Below are 18947 nucleotides of genomic sequence, written 5' to 3' on the forward strand. Positions count from 1 at the left end.
GCCAGCCGGGGGTGGGGGGGCGGGCCGCGGGAGGTTGGCTGTGGGAGCACACTGACCACTAGGGGCAGCTCCTGCGTTGAGCATCTGCCCCCTGGTGGCCAGTGCACATAATAGCGACTGGTCAACCAGTCGTTCCGGTCATTTTGGTTGTTTGGTTGTAACGGTCACTTAGGCTTTTATATATATATAGACTGATCTTGCATTAATTTATGCAATGTAGGACCATCTGAAAATGTGCTCTGCTGATATCTTCCATAAAGATCTTCTACAGGGACAGAAGCTCCTGTGCACAGACCTTACCATATGCATTGTAATATATTAAAATATTTCTTTCCAAAAATAAGGACCATATTTAATACATTATAGTAGTGATGGAACCTAAAGTTATTAAGTCATGAGTGAAAGATTAAATGTTTATGTAAATACTTGTATTTTACAGCCAAATTTTCTATTAGGATGCTACATTCTGACATTAATTCTCTGACACCATCTGGATGTCATGCATTTCATTTGTTTATTTCTTCCTGGTCCAAAAGTAAATTAATTTGTTGCATAGGTTTAAAGAAGGGGAAGAGGTAAATCCCTTGAACTGTTATGAATTATTTATCTTTTCTAAAACCTAAGACCATTGAAAAACTACTTTTTAAAATGTCTTATGTACATCTTTTTTATGTTTTCTTTTATTTAAGCAGTTGAAAAGTATTAATTTTGCATTCACATTTTTCAATTTTTATTATGAAATCTTAGGGTAGCATTTTATAATACCTATGTAACTCTTTAAAATAAAATATAAAAAATATTTCAATTTTTTAAGAATTAAATGCATTAAACATGAACTCTCATTCTTCTATTCACTATCTTTCTCTTAAATATTCTTCTTTTTACCCTGACTCCTGCACAAGAAAGATTTGATACAGATGGAAAAAGAATGCAAAGCCATAGGTTTAAAGAGAAAGGTTTGTGACTCTAGGAGTGAGCAGGCAAAACTAACAATCTACCACTTCAAATGGAATGATGATGGACTGGATATTTAACAGGGGGAAAAAGAGGTAACCGCCCATTTTTTTTAAAAGCACATAAAGGCCTGAGATAATGAAGAAGAAAAATACAAACACACACAGACACACACACACACACTGTGGGAAAGTAGATAACAATAGTTGTTAATAAAGTTGAGTTGAGGATTAGAAACATTTTGAAATAGGTTCTTTTCCAAATTACAAAACTTTTAGAATATTGAGAGGCATCATCATGTCTAGGTTTCAACATGTAAGTTTTCAAATCAAACACTTTGAGCATGTTAGCTGTGTTAATCTGGGCAAGTTAGTTAACCCATCTGTGAAAAATGATATCTGACACGAGGATCACTGATAATATGAAACATCTAGCTCATCATGGGCACCAGAGAATGACAGCTAATTTGCCTTGAATGACCCTAGACCCGTGGTTGGCAAACTGGGGCTCGGGAGCCACATGTGGCTCTTTGGACCCCTGAGTGTGGCTCTTCCTAAGCTTAGGAGTACCCTAATTAAGTTAATAACAATGTCCCTACCTATATAGTTACAATGTAACTCTACCTATATTTAAGTTTAAAAAATTTGGCTCTCAAAAGAAATTTCAATTGTACTGTTGATATTTGGCTCTGTTGACTAATGAGTTTGCCGACCACTTCCCTAGACCTAGGGTTTAAAGGAAATAAGCTATATTTTTACAAAGGTTGCTATGGACTATGGATTCGATATGGATACCCTTCACCTTTCCAAGTATGAAAACAAAGGATGGAGTTTGTTTAAAATGATGTTTTAGCTGTTCATCTTTTTTCCTAAACCCGATGCCTCTCTGAGCCTGAACCACAAAGGAGGTTCATGCTTGCCCAGGTTAACACAAGAAGATGTGCAAAATCCACTCTGCTACATAATCACCAGGAAGAAGAGAAAACTCCTTTAATACTTCTAATTTTCTGGGAGAATCATGTCAAAATGATGCGGGAGAGGTAGGAAGAAAACTCCCATGTTTAACCCACTTTCTCTGTACATTTCAATCTATACAATAAAGAACATTTGAAACCATTTCATTTACTCTGTAATAGAAACATGAAATTATCACCATCCATTTCTGATTCAACAGTTCCTCATCTATGTATCTTAGAACAGAGCCACAAGAAACCTGGGGCCCATGAGGTAGGTAATATAATGCTAAGTTGAACTTGAGTAAGTGTTTGAAACAATATCTTTTAACATTTCTTAAACTGTCAGATATTATAACAAAGACAATGAAAGCATCCTTAAAAATAGTCACTGCCCCTTCACTTGAGGAGATATGCTTAAAGGAGTAATTATGGCTACTGATTTAATTATTACAATAATTGATTACTTCTTGAAATTATTATTTTCTGAGACAAACAAAATGTTTGGCTCATGCTTATAAAGTTAAGTTTTTTTAATAGCCTGACTCCTTGTAAAACATCTCAAAATTATACAAATATTTCTCAGGATAAGTCACTTTCCCAATCCTAGGAAGACTGTTAGTCTAGGAAAGCTGGTGTGACTTAGCTTTCATGGCATTTGCCAAATTAAGTGAACCGGAATGTCAAAGTCAGCTAATAACCATTCTAAGAAGCAAGCTGAACAAATCTAGGTTCAGACCTCCCTTAATTACTTTGCAGTTTATTCTCTTAGTTGTGTTCAACTAAAAACACCTTAAGCTTTGGCAGCACAAAAAAAATGAAACTTCCTTTCCTTGACTTAATCTTTCTTAAACTTTTCTAACAACATGGTGTCACAGTCAGGGTTGTTTGGACAGTCTTCGTGGATGAATGAAGTGTGCCTTCTAGGCTGGGATCAACAGCTTTGCACCTGCATTGAGCTTTCTAAAGCTGATAGTCACTTTCTATCTGTAATGAATGGAAGGCGCTGTCATGTTGGAAAGCCACAGCATGAAAAATATGAGCAATCCAAACCCAAGGTGCAATTTCAATTTCAAAATGCACAAACATTTTTGATGAGAATTTTGTTTTCCTCAGAAGATTTTTTTTTTAAATCTGTGCTATGTCTTCTGTTTAATGTACTTATTTATGTAACAATATATGTTGACATATTTAGGTTTACGTGAGCCCAATAAAATCTGTTGGAAAACTGGAATGAATTGTAAGTCCTTTGGATGTTTGCTTTAATAAGAGAGATTTCATTCTGGGTAGATGGCAGAGTATACTGGAAATGTTTATCGAAATTGACATAAGTCTTGCTGTAACTCTTGCCCAAAAACTCTTGCTGAAACTCTTGCACACCTGACCACCTCACTTCTGGATTCTTTCTCTTCAGTGTGATCATTTTCTGACTTGCTGTAAACACGCTACTCACAATAAAACACAACGACATAAATCAGGACTACAGAATGAGGCAGGAGAGGCCGGGCACATTAATCACCTGTGAGGAGCTGGGGAGATCTAGCAGAAAGTGCTTGAGAATCGATTAGCTCTTGTTTCTGTCACGTATCAGCTGCCAGGCTTCAGGCTACTGACTAGTATGCTGTTGTGGTCTCCTCTTCTGCCAACATGTGGATAAGAATACAGAAATTGAAGGGTTTCTCTGGAGATTCAATATGATTTTGAACTATATTAGCTATAATTTGTTTCTATTGTTTGCCTAGGCACCATTATAAAACTTTTGATTACGGATTTACATATGTGTCCTCATCCCATTATCCCCCCAACCCCCCTCACTCATGCCCTCCCCCCTCTGTTGTCCGTGTCCATTGGTTAGGCTTACATGCTTGCATATAAGTCCTTTGGTTGATCTCTCCCCCTTACCCCCACCCTCCCCTACCTAACCTCTAAGGCCTGACAGTCCAATCAATGCCTCTCCGTCTCTGGATCTGTCCTTGTTCATCAGTTTATGTTGTTCATTATATTCCACAAATAAGTGAGATCATGTGGTATTTATCCTTCTCTGACTGGCTTATTTCACTTAGCATAATGCTCTCCAGATCAATTAATTTTCACAACATCCATGGGAGGTGGGTATTATTACCCCAGTTTTACAGATAAAGCATTTGAGGCATAAGGAACTTAAGAAACTAGACCAGTGCTGCTCAGCAAGCAAGAAACATGGAATGGGCCACACTGGGAAGCCGGCTGCAGGAAGAGTCTTCCTTTCTCAGGAGGTCTCAGCAGTGTAGAAGGGACTCAAAGAGAGGGCACCCTAACCCCCTCTCCCCGTGCTGCCATAGGGACATGGCATAGCTGCCTGAGCCAGGCCTGCAATGCCTCTGGGACTGCAGTTCCTCATAAGATAACAGCATTCTTCGAGAAACACGTTCATACTATTTTCAATTGCTGGTTTTGGATAACTGTCAAGTGCACCTCAAACCCAAGCCCAAACTGACACCCCAAGTACAGAAACTTCTTAATAGAGAGTAAAAAAATTACACACTCAATTTTACAGAAGTAAAAAATTGTGAAAAACTACTAAGACTCCCAAAACATATTGTTAATTATTTGTGAAACATTTAACAGAATAGTCCAACATCCTGGTCAAAGAGGAAGCTCTCTACCAGCATTGAAGAGCAACCCTCCCACTCCTGCAAGAAGACTCAAGACTCAGTTTTTTAAACCTAAATCAAGGTACATCGGGTTCCAAAGGCAAGAGCCCAGCATTGATTTTCAGGACACCTACATCTAGACAGTTAACATCCATTTTCTCCTCAAAGAATATAAGCAAAACAGAAGAAACCCTTCTCTCAACTAAAAAGTTGCTTAGAGTGAATTCCTAAACAATCCAAAACAGACTTCTGAAAGGTCTTCTCTTCTCTGTAAAGAATGAACTATGAAAATAAGAAATGTTTAATACAATCTCTGTAACTAAAGCGAGTTAAAGAAAAAAAAAGCTTTTTAAAAAAGTCTCTTCATTCTTTTTTAAAAATATTTTTATTGATTTCAGAGAGGCAGGAGCGGGAGAAAGAAACAGCAATGATGAGAGAGAATCATTCATTGGGTGCCTCCTGCATGCCCCACACTGGGGATCAAGCCTGCAACGCGGGCATGTGCCCTGACTAGGAATCGAACCATGACCTCCTGATTCATAGGTTGACGCTCAACCTGAGCCATGCCCGCAGGGCTAATTCTTTAAATGTATGAAAATGTAGTCCAAGAGCAAACTTTTCTTGGCATCCTTCAGTGCTTATGGAGAAAATACCTAACTAGGATGAGTGACTGAAACCTGCCTCCTCAAAGGGTGGTGAGGATCAAAAACATGAAATCCACTGAAGGACACTCCAGTTGTTTCCATGTCTCAGCCACTGTGAATAATACTGCCATGAACATAAGGGCGCCAACAAATGTTTTCAAATTTTCTAGTAGATACTCAGAAGAGAGAGGTCATATAATAACTCGTCTTAATTTTTTTGAGTAACCTCCATACTCTTTGCCTCTTTCTATATTCCAGTCTCGATTCTATAGCTAGATTGATATTTCTAAAAAGAAAATATGACTACGGTAGATTAAACATCTCAAGTGGTCGCCCATTAATTTAAATTTTACAGTCTTTAGTCTGCCTTACAACACTCCCACCCCCCATGACTCAGTCCTTTCTTACCTCTCCATGTTGTCATCTCTCTCTGGGCCCCTGACAAGCCAAACTTCTTTCCACAGCCTAATCATAAATTGTTCTCACCTGTAGCTTTCTGTTAGCAACATATTTCTTTCTATACTCTCCTTCATCTACCTAGTTGCCACCAATGCGTAAGGTCTTTATCTGATAATTACTCTGTAGAAAAAAAAGTTCTGATACTTCTTTTTGAATTATCTTTTTTCTAGTATTTATTTCCATAGAGTCCTGTACTCATTATATCTTGAACATTAATATTTTTAAAGTTCATATTTTATCTATAGTTTCTCAAGAATCTCAAATCTCATGAAAAGCATTTAAATATTGTCTTTTAAAATATATCCGTTAGCCCATACCCTGAGACCTATTATTTAAAAAATAAATATTTGTTGAATAAAGGAATGGATGTCTCACTTTCTCTGAACATGCCACTTTAAACCTGATATTAATAAATAATTTATTTTTTTAATTTTATTTAGAGTTTTAGCTTGTGAAAAGAGCCAACTACTCAATTTTTAGGTAATATTTCATTTTTACAACATGGGTAGAATTTAGTACATAAACCTGAATTCACTCTAAAAGTAATTTTTCTGTTTTTATAAAAACTTATAACACCTCTTTGTATCTCCAAACTTTGAAATTTGTCTTATCTTAAAATTCAAAAACCATTACACATTGAATAATAATTGCCAATTCAGACCTGTCTGGTATGGCTCAGTGGTTGAGCATCAACCCATGAACCAGGAGGTCATGGTTCAATTCTGTTCAGCCACGTGCTGGGTTTGGGGCTTAATCCCCAGTAGGGGGCGTGCAAGAGGCAGCCGATCTGTTTCTCTCTCATCTTTGATGTTTCTCTCTCTCTCTTCCTCTTTCTGAAATCAACATAAACATATTTTTAAAAGAATTTATCAATTCTGTTATTTTTCTAGGAATCTCCTCCTCTAATTCGGTTATAATTTTATTAAAATGTAGGTTCCCAGTAATCCACGTGAGAAGACATCATTTTTACAAGAGGTACAGAACAAACTATACTTTCTTTACAAGTATTCTTTCAGGGGCATGAAATTAGACCAAAGTCTTCAATATACAGTGTGACATAAAGCCTAGTAAGCCCCTTTCCTGGGAGGTTGGGACCATCACTCATATACATTGTCGATTATTCCCTTCAGTGGTTTGGGCTACACTTTTCCAAAGTCAAATACATGTAACCCTCTGGAACAAAGCTTCAAAGGACCTGGCCGCCATCTACCCGTAGGTTCACTTTTAAGAAGTGTATTTTTACTTTTTTGTAAATAGAAAATTCAGAATTAAATGTCAGTCCTCTAAATCAATTTGTCTGGAAGTGTTATTTGAGGACTAGCTTTGGGAATTTGTTTAAAATTCAAATTTATGGGCCACATATAAAAGCTATAGTAACACGGCCTCCAGTGATCAATGTTTTGTAATAGTAACAGGAGGAAACCTCTTAATAGCGTATTTCTCATCTGAAACTACTCTTTACACATAACTCTGTAGGGGATAGTAGGATTTATTTTTGTAATAAATGTTTTATAAACATTTACTATAACTATACTTTCATATTATTTCAGAAAATAAATCACTTTATTTGAAGGATATAACAAAATGCCCTGAGGTATAAAAGAATTAAAAACAAAAGACTATAGATACACTGTGTTTCAGCAAATAGTCAATGTTTGGACAAGAAAAAAAATCATTTGAGGCAAATAATTGCCTATGAAATTTGTTTACTGGAAACATACTTCATTTAGAATACAATTTATAAAGTTCAATTAGGCAATATACAATGTAAAAATGCATTATCATCTATAAATTGATGTTTAAAAACTCTTTTGTCTTGTTTCCTAGAAAAACATAACATTATACTGATTTGGTTTTATAAAAACAAATAGTATGTTTAGCATACTGTATATTTTTATGCATATGACTTTATTCATAGTATATATGAATATATGCAGGTAAAGGCATGTTATAATAGCATTTAATGATCCAAACTATTTTTAAATAGTATAATAATGTGTACTTATAGTTCTATCTGCACAGTGCTCAAATTTTTAGATTTTTTTTATTGAGTATTTCTGCTATAGACTAGAAGGATATAAAGTACTCCAGGGAAAAACTGCAAAAGAAAATATTACTCCCTGTAAAATGTGAATACCTGTGTGGTCTCACAGGTGTAGGAAATACATTTATTATGGGTTAGACTTTTCCCAAAGGGGGGTGACTATGGAAATAATAGAGGAGAATTGGAATAAGTGACAGCAACAATAGATGGCTATTTAATTATTTTATGGTAGTTCTGAAAAGTGGGTGCCTTCTCATCCTATATAGTAAAAGTGTAGTATGCAAACTGTCCCCTCCACTGGGAGTTGTCCGCGAGTTCAACCAGGGGGCGGGGCCAGTCGGGGGAAGGGAGGGAGTACCCAGCTGGCAGCTGGCAGTTGGCAGCTGCTAGGGACCCTACCAGTGTGCAAATTTCATGTACTGGGCCTCTAGTTTTATAATAAAAGAACATACTCTAAAAATGGCTATTTCCCCTGACATGGTCCTCTGATTTTATCTACTCGTTTCCTGTGTTGAAATGAGTAAATAAAAGCACTTTCAAAGTCCTCACAAAGACTGTGACTCTCTTATTGTTGCTGAAAATGATAATATTAAAAATAATTTATAAAATACTTACAATGTGTTAGACGTTGTTTCCTGAAATTATATATAAAATGTCAGGTAGTCTTCACAATAAACTTGCAAGATAGGTTCATATTATTACTCTTAAATGAGACTCAAGAAAATAACACTCAAAAATGATATCACGCATTTAAGCTAATAATCATAGTTTGAGCACTTGAGGTAGATCTGTCTGACTCTAATGTCTGTTAATTAAAATTATTCCCCAAAGTATTTTTTCAAAAATTTGCAACACTAAATTTTATATCTGTGATTATTATTGTCTGTCAAGGTAAAAGAGTGGCTAATAGACAAGTCCCAATATTTTGAAGGTTACAAGACTTACATGAATGCATTAGACTGAAAATAGAAGATTATCCAGCTGTTTCGTAAAGAGCAACAGCCTATGGAACTGAGTAAGAGTCTATCCCTGTCTTTTTTGCTTTAACTGCAAAGAATGAGTTTATGAATCCTGACATTATCTTTAGGACCATCTCAGAATTTTAGACTATCTATAATAATAAAAGCATAATATGCTAATTAGACCAGACAGTTGAACGACCTTCCGGACATCCTTCTGGACTAAGCCACGGATCAAGCAGACAGGGGAGCAGTTAGGGGCAATTAGGCAGACAGGGGAGCGGTTAGGGGCATCAGGCAGGCAAGTGAGCAGTTAGGGGCAATCAGGCAGTCAGGCAGAATGGTTAGGGGCAATCAGGCAGGCAGGCGAGCGGTAAGGGGTGATCAGGCAGGCGGCCAAGTGGTTAGGGGCAATGAGGCAGGCAGGCAGAGTAGTTAGGGGGGATCAAGCAGGCAGGCAGGCAAGTGATCCCTGTGGGATCGGGACTAAACTGGTAGTCGGACATCCCCCCAGGGGTCTCAGATTGTGAGAGGGTGCAGGCCAGGCTGAGGGACTCTCCTCCCCCGATCCCACATGAATTTCATGCACGGGGCCTCTAGTACATATATAAAGCAGAATCTAACTAAAAATACCCTCCTTCCATTTATATGGCTTTTTATTTTACTTAATCTAACTGTTTCTCCTGTATCTTGATTTATACTACTTATACTATGCTTTGGAACCCCCAGTAGATGCTGGTTTAGCCCTCAATCTCTAAGCAAATAAAACTATTACAGTGAGAGAAATCCTCTCCTGTGATCTAACTTCAGTGAGGTTACTCTCGTCTGTTCACTCCACTAGGCCCAATCTCAGGCTTCTGTCTCTGACCTTGTTAAGTCCAGTTTTAGTAAGAATCCTGTTAAGTCTATTTAAAGAGAATTCCACCTTTGATATGTGATCACCTAGAATACCTGACTAAATTCCTCTTTCCACACCATCCCCCAGGTGATGTCTAAGCACCCTGGACTGTCTCCAGTTAGAATCCTGTTACCTAAGTTTAGCAAGAGTTAGCCTACTTTCTTAGTCTACACTCTGAGTAATTTTCCATCTACCAATAACCCTCTCCCTTCCTCTCCTTGGCTATAAACCCTTACTTTTCCTTGCTGTATTTGGAGTTGAGCCCAATCTCTCTCTACTAGAGCAAAACCCCATTGTAGTAATCCCTTTGAATGAAATCTTCTTTACTATCTTTAACAAGAATCAGAGTAATTTATTTTTTTTCTTTAATGTCTAATTAGGTTTATCACAAACTTACTAAAAAAATCAACATAGTCCAAGAAAATCCCCTCAGGATTCAGATAGGTGACTAATTAATCTTTTATCTCTCAAAATTTTATTAGCAACCTGAATCTTAAGATGAAATGGACAGCAAAAAAACAGTTATTACAAGAACAAATGAGAAATTGATGGGAAAATCCGCTCTTTCAATTGAATTAACAACAAAAAAGATCTTTCTTTCCTTAACAAGCTAATTAATAAAATGTGCTCTTGAAATCTGTGTCAAGCAAAAAAAAAAATGACATTAATTACTTGAAGAGTCCTCTTTTAAGTTACCAAATGTAATATGTAGGTAGGGAATCATTGCTCGTAAGGGAGAAATGATGGTTGAAATGCCTAATATATGTGTAATGGGAGTTATAAGAATGGAGAAGAAAGAAAATAGCAATATTTATAGAGATAAAGGCCTTGAAACTGATAAAATGCCTGAATTTATGAAATGCAGCAACTCCCAAGCAAGATAAATACAAATACAACAGATGGGGACATCATAGTCAAATTGCAGTAATTCAAGAATAAAGACAAATATCTTAAAGATATTCACAGAAAAATGAATGTTATCTTTAAAAGAGAAACAATAAGATTGAGAGCTGACTATGAACAAAGTATATAAGCCAGAAAGCAATGAAATATGCTGGGAAATATATATTAGATTCTAGCTATTTCAACATTTATATTATTATATCTATCTACAAATTAGTTTATATCCTGTTAAAATACTCACTTAAAATGAAGTCTAAGTAATGACATCTTTTAGAAATTAAAAGTTGACATATTTTTAGCAGTAGATCTATATATCCAAGAAATACTATAGAAAGTATGCATGCTAAAGGAAAATGATCCCAGTTGGAGAGATAGAATTCTTGAACTGAATGAAGAGCATCAGGAGAGATAAATATGTAGGTAACTTCAAAAGAATATTGACTATAAATGAAGTTAAAGTATTGCAAGATTCTTACATTCTTTGAGAAAGAATGACAGAGGGGTCTTGGGTTTGATTTCTAGTCAAGGGCATGTACCTTGGTTGCAGGTTCCATCCCCGGTCCCAGTTGGAGCACATGTGGGAGCAACCAACTGATATGTCTCTCTTACATCAATGTTTCTCTCTCATTCTCCCACTCCTCCCTCCCTTCACTCTCTCTAAAAATCAATGGAAAAAATATGCTTGGGTGAGGATTAAATGATAATATACTGCTATTTGTTTCATATATCTTTTAGTTTATTTATAGACAAAAACAGAAGCTTCTGGAAGGATTTGATGTGACTTTTACTTTTAAAGAAAAACCAACCAAAGCCCAAAAGTGATGTTACCATCAGTGGCATAGGGCTTATTAGTGAGTGAGCTGAACCTGGAACACAGGGCTCTGGCTGTTCCTCTGGAGTTTTTGCAGCACAACAAATAGGTGTAATGGCAAACATTCCAGAACATTCTTAGTAATGGAAATGGCCAATTCAAGCTGACAAATTTGAATCTGCCTATTTGCTGTATTTTTGGGGGGACGGGGGGAGGGTGAGGAAATACAATAAACAAGAAGAGCTATCAGTCATATTATCAGAAGAACCATTGTTCAAGTCCTATTTTTGCCATTTACTACTTTTGTGACCTTGAGCAAATCCCTTAATCTCCCTGAAGCTGTTTCCTGCACCTGTAAAAGATAATAGCCTCTCCTCAAAATTTGAGGGGGAAATAAAATTATTAATATGATATTTATAATGACCAAGCACCTCGCAAATGATTGATTAACCATTGCTAGTTCCATTCATCTTCATCCTGGGTAAATATTAAACAACTATTAACAATTCTCCAACTTGCACAACCTAAATGTTGCTTCAGAAAAGTTGTTGATTGAGAGGTCCCTATAGGTTGATAGTTACTTAGTAATAGTTAGTTATGGGAGTTTGCCTATTCTATTCCATTTTGGGCTTCCTCAAAAGAGAATATAACAAAAAACTTCTTGAGTACACATTTATTTTTAGCTTTTCTATATATGCGTATTAAGAAGATATTACAGTGTTTCATATATTGTTTGAAAAGATTTTATGGTCATCAGAATAAAAATTGGCAATTTGGGGGGGATAAAATAATCATTTTACTTTCAAAATGCAATTGCCAATCATAGTCATTTTACTTTCAAAATGTAGTTGCCAATCATTGTTTCTAGTAACAAATATGTCAGCATAATATGTGCTTGAAGGGAAGTGTACACATAATACAATTTTTCTCCTCTTTGCCAGGATGCAATTTTTGCAAGTTGCAACAAACCTCTCTAGAACCGAGTTTAGGCAAAGTCTATCTGTATTAAATTAAAATGATATGGAATTATATTCAGCTGGTCAAGCCATTTTCAGTACACAAAATAGCATTTCCAACTGAAAAGCAGAAAATGAGCACCTTGCAAATGTTCGTAAACACAATCAACAATTCATTATGATATCAAGTATCACAAAGTAGTCAGGATCAAAAATAGACACGGGAGGTAATTACAGCGGTGCGCTTCAGTTCGTTAAGTCCACACTTATCTTCTGTGATGCCGATCTCCTTCCTGTTGCTTTTCTAAAGACTCAGTAAAAGGCACCATTTTTTCCTTTCTTCCCTTCCTTCTACAGTGGATTAGCAGCCACAGGATGCTGTCATGTACAAGAGACAATGTTTGTTCACTTCCATGTTTACATTCTTATATTCCTTCTGTATCTTGAGAAGACGGAAGAAAGGGGGGGGGGATTCTAATTCATCATGTGCATATAATTCCATATCATACTTTACTTGTTTTGTAAAATGAGCTTTTTCGGTGTTGATTTTGAATACAAAATCATGATGTGCTGGAGTCTACATTGACTTTCTCAATTGGTTTTGTTGTTTTCTGTTTGCTTTTTATGAGGGAGGTGAGGGAAGGGGGCTTACATGTGTTCACATATTTAAAGTCATTTTTCTTTCTGTGAATCTTCCTTGGGTCTTCAGGAAGTGAGTTGAATCTTTGTTCTTGTCTTAGGTTGGCCTAGTTTTCCTATCACCAATGAGTCCACATACTGGTGACTTAGTGCCTTTTGCTGGGCTAAGAGCTCTCATTGCTGGTTTTTCCACTCTGGGGATAATTGAGATACATCTATGTATGCCTCTGCCTGAATTGAAAATGAAAAACTTTTACCCATTTACTTAGAAATTTACAAAGGTTAAAATAAATGACTGTTTTTTTCTTTTGTAAGATGGTGGATCCCTCCTTTAAAATTATTAAAAATTATTTAGGGCATCTTTAAATGTACCCCTAATTATTTCATACTATTTCATAAGAGTTTTATATAATATTTTAACCTTTTTGCTAGTTCCTAAAAATATAATTGTTTTTTTTAAGTAACTATGTATCATATAACTTGCTAAACTCATTTATTAGTTCTGGGTAGCCTTTTTTCAAGATTTCTTAAGATTTTTTTAAATAAATTTGATCACATAGTCTACAAATAAAAGTGACTTTTATCTTTTCCTTTCTGATCTGTAAGCATTTCATTTTTCTTTTTCTCTTTAATAAAGTGGCTAGAACTTTCAATATAATATTGAAAGAAATGATAAGAGCAAACATATTTTGTAGGATCCCTTTATCACATTCACAAAGTCCTATTACTAGTTTGCACAAAAATAATGTTCAATTTTGTCATTTCTTTTTCTGTAACTATTAAGATAGTCCCATGTTTTTGTTTTAATTTGCTGATATTCTGTGTATTATCAATTACTGCATAATAATATTACCACAAATTTAGCAGCTTAAAACAACATGTATAAATTCCCATTTTGGGTTCAGCAGGTGAGGAGCTTAGAAGTCATCACTCCATTCTAACAAGTGAAAAACTGAACCAACTGAAAGTCAAGAAATCTCAGATCTGGCAGAGAACTGAGGCTACAGGACAAACTAATGACCCCCAAACTAGGGAGACAGACAAGCAGATAGAAAGAATGAATCCCAACTTACTGAGCAAAACCCCACAAGGGTAGGGAAACCTAAACTGTAACTGAAGTATAACTGGAGGCTCCGTGTGGACTTGTCTGGAAGTTAAAATCTCAGGGGATAGGGGCAATGAAATGGGCCTGAACATTTTTGTGAGTTTTATTTCTAGGAGCTGTACCGGGTTCTGACAATAAAAATTGGAGGAAAATGCCCTCACGTGTTAAGCAGGGAGAGGGGCAGGAGGCAGGAGGCATCTGATGGATGTTTCTCACCATTTCCTTCCCACTCTCTCTAAAAATATCAGTGAATATCCTATATAATAAAAGCCTTATATGCTAAGTGTCCAGAGGTCCAGTGACCAGTCGACTGTTCAACCAATCAAAGCATAATATGCTAATGATATGCTAAAGCCACTCAACTGCTCGCTATGATGTGCACTGTCCACCAGGGGGCAGATGCTCCGACCGATAGGTTAGCTTGCTGCTGAGGTCCGGCCGACTAGGCAAGACGGGTCTGGACATGCCCTGGAGCCCTCTTGCAGTCCCTCCCCAGCCAGTGGGGTCCCTTGACCTGGCCTGTGCCCTTTTGCAATCTGGGACCCCCTCAGGGGGATGTCAGAGAGCCAGTTTCAGCCCAATCCCGCACGCAACTCCCCTTGGGAGGGCACCAGACGCAGGGCTCATGGCTGGCGAGCACTGTTGCTGCAGAGCGAGCCTCTCTCGGGACTGATGGGGCACAAGCCCTCGGCAGGTGCAGTGGGGCCAGGATGAGCGGGAGCGGCAGGTAGGAGCTGTAGGCGGCGTTGGACTGCGGGTTTTGGCCTGATCTCCACAGGCCACCCAGAAGGACCCCACCCATTCATGAATTCGGGCACTGGGCCTCTAGTTTAAAATGAATAAATTAAGGAAATGCTCAATTGAAACCATAAAAGACAGAAAAAGAATGGCAAACAAAAATAGGAACAAAGGCAACAAATAGAAAACGGTAACACATATGGTAGATATGAATCTAGTTATATCAGTAATCACATTGAATATTAATAATCTAAATATACCAATGAAAAGACAGATATGTCAGTGTATTAAAAAACAAAACAAAACAAGGCCCAACTCTATGTTGTCTATAAGAAACCCACTTTAAATACAAAGACACATATAGATGAAAAGTAATGGGATACAGCACCAGAAGTGAACTCTAACGTAAACTATACATTCGGGGTGATAATAATGTTTCGATGTAGGGTCATCACTTTTAACAAGTGCACCACTCTGGTGGGAGAAGGTTGGTAAAGGGGGAAGTTACTTTAATTCTATTATATGCTGCCTTAGAAGTCCATAGTCATACATATATGTTGTATTCTGTTCATAGTTCATCCAGGCAATTCACTTCTTTTTAGTTTACCTGTTAAGATAACTTAAGACTCTTTATTTCTTTTAAAGACAAAACTTTACATATTATTTAAAATTTTTGAATTTTGGTGAAGTTCACTGAAAATGTCCAGATACCACTTTCTCCTCCTCCTCCTCCTCCTCCTCCTGGGGGAGTTCATCCAGGGGATTCCCTGAGGGAGTCAGTTGCTATGGACAGTGCTGCAGCTGGGCTCGCTGCAGGGTCTGGGCATCGCACAAAAGCTGGCGTTATCTGCTGCTTTGAGATGGTTGGAGAGGTTAGGGTTCTCCTCCTACTTCTCCTCCTCCTTCTCCTTATCTTTACCTTTGGCTATTTTCTATTTTATATACTTTAATTTGCTATTGAAACTATATATACCTATATACCAAAGTTATATATTTCACTTGAGTCAATGTAGGTCAAGCATTTGATTTCAGCCTTAGGTCAAAAGTTTGAGGAATGTGACCCAAGCAAGGCGGTCACTTTTAAGATGAAGATTCTCACCCAGTCTTCTCTTTTCTGATTTGGGCATCCTTTTAAGTGCACAGAAAACAGAGACAACCAGTGACTCAGAACCACTCAAATCATAAGTGTCTAAAAATGAGATTTTCCTCAGCTAATATATCACATTTGGTGGAAACTTGTGAATTGATCTCAATAATAATATACAAATCCCCTAGAATTATCTTTCTTCAATTGTAAAACTGAACCAGGGCAGACCTATGGAATTATTCATCTTGAGGCGTATGCCCTAGTCCTATACTAAAGTTAGGCATTCTCTGATTTTCCTTTCTTCTCTTCCATCCTAATTTTATTATCGCCCGTCCTTGTTTTCCCTTAAAACTCTCTGCCTTAATTTATCTAAAATTAGTTATTTTATTTTACTAATTTATTTATTCCCTTTATCTAAATTCTAGCTCACTTTTATCATGTGAATGAAGTAACTTAAAACAATTTACCTTGATTCATCCTTAATAAGTTTTAAAAAGAAATTAAAGTACCTTTGGATACTTCAGAGTAAATTGCCACAGGTTGGTATCTTCATTAGCCTATAATTTCTATGTCTCCTAAGACATAATGGTTATTTTGTATGTGAGAGTAAATTGTAAATTTGGTTACACTTAGGGGATTTCCCCATTCTATGGAATTTGGATTAAGCTCTTATTTTGACACTGACTTTTATTTCAGCATAAATCAAATTCAAGCAACTTGACCAAATTATTAAGGCTGTTTCTGCCCAGTGAAAAGGAACAACAAACTTATAAAACACTTGATTCAAATCACAATTTTTTTTTCGTTGACATTATTGACTGCGTATATTTTCTGGATTATGCTCTCTTAGTCACATGAATCTCACATTTAAAAAAATCTTTTATAAGAAAAATTGAAATGAATAAAAATTATCTGAAAAATTCCATAAAAAGTGGTTTCTGGGATTAAAGATAAAAGCTATAGTAATGTCCAGAATTTTTATTTGTGATTAAACCTCTGGTAACATTTATGTACTTAGAAGTGAACTTGTTTATTTGCAAATACAACTTGTCTCCTTAAATAGGATAAGTAAAAATAATTGTGTTCAATTTTTAAATTTTATAGGTTAATAAACACCTCTCTTCAATTAAAAAGAAAGAACACCTTAGACCAGCAATTTTCAACCGGCGTGCTGTAAGAATTTTTAAAACATGCAATACCTGAGTACTAGGTGAGGGCACTGACCTCTTTTCCCTTAGATTGTCAAATTAAAAAATGACAACAGCCAACACAACAATAGTCATCCGGTGTGAATGAATCAAAAGTATACCTACTGTTTTGTCAGATCAGCAAAAGGTCTATTTTTCGGTGCGCCGCAGAATTTTAGGAACTCATTTATGAGTGCCATGAGATAAGAAAGGTTGAAAATCTCTGCCTTAGACAAGCATGTTTCACACCGCAGATCACACACAACCTATGATACTGGGAGTCAACACTGAATTGTGGCTACGAATAAAATTAAATAGAATAGAATGGGGAAAAAAAAGGAAACATCAAAGGACCTCCCATGTGATATTGTCTTGTAAGTCACTTAAACTATATATGCCTGTTTTTGTGTGTCGGGATGTAAAATGTAGGTTGTGGTCAAACAATCTGAAAGCCACTGCCTGAGACAGCACAATGGTGGTGACCAAAATAACAGTGTGATGGTGAAAGCATCCGTTGATGGTAGGCAGGCCCGACAAGCTTCTGCTCTGGTGAGTGACTGTCATCATCTATAAACATTCTTAAGGTAAAAGTTCTTAAGCACAAGAATTTGTGAAACCCCAAAAAGCCAGACTTCAGCCACTGGAATGTGTCTCAGCAGAATTGTAACCTCGCTCTGACTTGTCAACATGTCCTCAGTTTAAGAAACACAACAGTCTGGTGGGGAATTTGAGAGACACTTTTATGAGATGCTTTTGCAGCCTTTTCTGTACCATGGATTTGCCTTTCTCCTCTCACTGACTCAGCAAGAAAAACGTAACCAATTCACCTTCTGTCTTCTCTCTTCGTCCAAGCAGAGCTGAGGGCTCCATTAAACCACCTTCCCATCATTGTCTTTTCTGACTTTTAATTACTACTTTTACAGACTATCCATTGTCCAATAACATAGTCTCAGAAAATACATTCCGGAGAGAGACTTGATGGAAATCTGCTATTTGTCCCCTTTTAGTCTACTCATTCCCTATTTAACCACAACTAAAGCAATATATGGCTGCGATCCTTTTATGTACAACTTTCAGCAGTTTAATCATTTCCTTTGTGATCAGGGGTATTTGTTACCGGTAATAATGGGCACAATGGAAAGTCTTATGTGAGCCTCAATGCATATGACGAAAGGACCACCCTCCTTTATTCTGACATCTGAGAGTAAATGTGCTGAAGTTTGAATGAGGTAATGCTCTCGGGAAGTGGCTTGGGAGAAGTTTCCCCCACCTCCCAACAGCTCTCATGATCCTCTTGGTCCCACAGGTGGTTCCATCAATGCCCCATGAAAATGTAACACTGAGCTCAGGCCTAATTTTGACGTTTAGATGGGACATTAAATCACAGTGAGCTGTTAGTCCCGGGGGACCAAGTCCTTCCTACCCTCTCTCTCCCTGCCCCTCTCATTTTGTTCTATCCAATCTTCCCCAACACTCCTTTTCCAGGTGTGACCATCAGTGGGCTAACAGAGAACTGTGTTTAGATAGAACAGAAGGTTTACTCTTGACCAAGTGGATTTTCAACCTTTTACAGCTCTGAGCCATTCAGATCCATCTGTCCCCAACATTTAAATTTTTCTGCAGCTTCATAGCCACAGAGTCTGAACCCCGTCTCCCAGTGTGAAGTTATTAAATTTCTCAGGATGGCATCTTACAACATGATTTAGTATTAATCATCAAGTGCGGTCTACTCTTAAGAGGTTCTCAAAGGTATCAGTAGTTTATTAGATCTAAAAGTAGCTCTGGCTAATTTACATCTTTTAATACACAAATAGGTCTAGGACTAGGTTTAAGTTTTCTCTGTATGTCTTATGTATGTATGTATGTATGTATGTATGAATGTATTTATTTATTTATTTATTTATTTATTTATTTATTTATTGCTGCTGTGCTTTTAATGGAGGGAGATATAAAATGCATCAATGCATAAGACTGTTTT

The sequence above is a fragment of the Myotis brandtii genome, unplaced genomic scaffold (genome assembly GCF_000412655.1).
Source record: "Myotis brandtii unplaced genomic scaffold, ASM41265v1 scaffold866, whole genome shotgun sequence".
In the NCBI taxonomy this organism is placed as follows: Eukaryota; Metazoa; Chordata; class Mammalia; order Chiroptera; family Vespertilionidae; genus Myotis; species Myotis brandtii.